The following is a 2,012-nucleotide window of genomic DNA, read 5'->3' as shown; positions in this document are numbered from 1 at the left end:
AGGAAAATGTACCTTTGTAAAGGAAAGGTCACTTCATCAAGTGATCGAACATAGCTTCATTAATAAAACACAAACCAATGTGTGTGTGTGTGTGTGTGTGTGTGTTCCGATGTGCTGTAAAATACTAAATACCAGCATCAACTATGAACTACTCTTACAAAAAATGTTTAATCTAAATCTATTTATTCATTTAGACCTAAATTCCAGTTTTACAGAAAATATAGGGGATGGAGGTTCAAATTAAATTATACCCTGGGGAAGTAATTAAACAAACCCAGGATGTGGAACATTTATAAGACAACTGATTTGGTCTCATTAAAATGTCAATATCATGGAGGAAAACAGATGAGAGGACCATTCTAGATTAAAGAGACATAATGAAATACAACTTCAGGACCTTTGTTGGATTCTGCTTCAAAAATTCCATTTTGGGAATCTATTGGGGAAAATTTGAATATGGATTATATATTAGATAATATTGTGAGTTATTATTAATTTTCTATACCTTGATGATTGTATTATGGTTATGTAGGAAAATGCCCTCATTTTTAAAAGATGTATGCTAAAGTATTTAGGGGTAAAGTATCATACTATATGCTACTTACTTTCAAATGGCTAGCCAAAACTAAAGTATATACACAAAGTAACATTTCTCAGGAAATCTCTGTGGACTATATGGAAAACTTTAACTGGAGATACTACAGTTTGGTGGACTTAGCTATTCAAAAAACATACCTAAATGGAGCTCAACTTATACCAACAGATGAATGGAAAGCAACAATATGATATCCAAAAGGGATAAAGTGAAATCCTAAGCTTGGATTTAAAAAGAAATCAATTGTATAAATACAGGATAAGGAAAATCTGGCTTAACAGCAAGTCAAGTACAAAACACAGAATAAAATCTAGGCTCTTCAGGTGACTCAGAGGGGAATTTTAAGCAACAGCCCAGCATGATTTACATACACATCAAGGACTTGGTGAGTTTAGTGACTGATCAGACATGGGACGGAAAGAGGGGAAAGGGAAGAGACAAAAGAAGAGCTTAGGCTCAGGAGTCAAACTGCCTGGGTCTTAATTCTGATTCTACCACTTATTAGCATGCAAACATGGATAAGTCAGTTAACCTCTCTATGCCTCATTTCCCTCATCTGTAAAATAAGGTGATAATAGTATTTTCCTCAGAGGATTGCTGCGAGAATTAGATAAGATACTACATGTAGAGAAGAGTAATCAACATATAAGAATCACTCATATATGTGAGCTATTTTTTGTCCCTTTTGCCGGAAAAGGCATTAGTCCTGCTTTCTGTACTGCTCACTTTGCCCACTGCTTAGACAACAGGCTATAGTGGAAAAACACACTTGCCTAGAATTGATGGGGCCTGATCAGTCACTATCTGTCTGGGCCTATCTTTAAATTAGGGAAGCACTAAGTCATCTATAGGGCCCTGTCAAGCTCCATCTTTCAGTGCCCCTGGGATTCTGCACCTCCTACTTTGAGGCTGGGGCAGAGATTAGCTTAAATGCCTGAGGGGATGCATTCCTGAAGTTGTAAAAACTATCAATTTGCCATAAAGCTCGGCCTGCATTGGTAAAATGTGGTCTCTAGAAGGTGCCTAAAACACAAAAAGTACTCCATTAAAGGTTCTCAGAAAGAGCTATATGTAGGAATAAGCAGAGGAGACAGCTGTTGTCAAAAAGAAGGCCTGATTGGGGACCGCTGTTCTAGATACACTAGGGCCCTCCCAGAGTACAGTCAAGGGTGGGGTGAGTACTCATTTATCAGCCCATGTCCTATAGTTTAGCTGTGATCACAATCCCAATGTTGACAAGAGATGGTACTAAAGTTTTGACATCTCATTTCCCAATAGCTTCCCAGCTGGGTCCAAGTGTTGTGTAGTCCCCCAGACTTTCAGAGTTCCATGTAGAGGGGAAGGCAGATATAGAAAAAGATGAATACATTATAATTTAGTGAGAAAATTGTATTAATATAAGTTTTTGCAAGGTACA

The sequence above is a fragment of the Chlorocebus sabaeus genome, chromosome X, assembly GCF_047675955.1.
Source record: "Chlorocebus sabaeus isolate Y175 chromosome X, mChlSab1.0.hap1, whole genome shotgun sequence".
In the NCBI taxonomy this organism is placed as follows: domain Eukaryota; kingdom Metazoa; phylum Chordata; class Mammalia; order Primates; family Cercopithecidae; genus Chlorocebus; species Chlorocebus sabaeus.
This window is presented reverse-complemented; position numbering follows the sequence as displayed.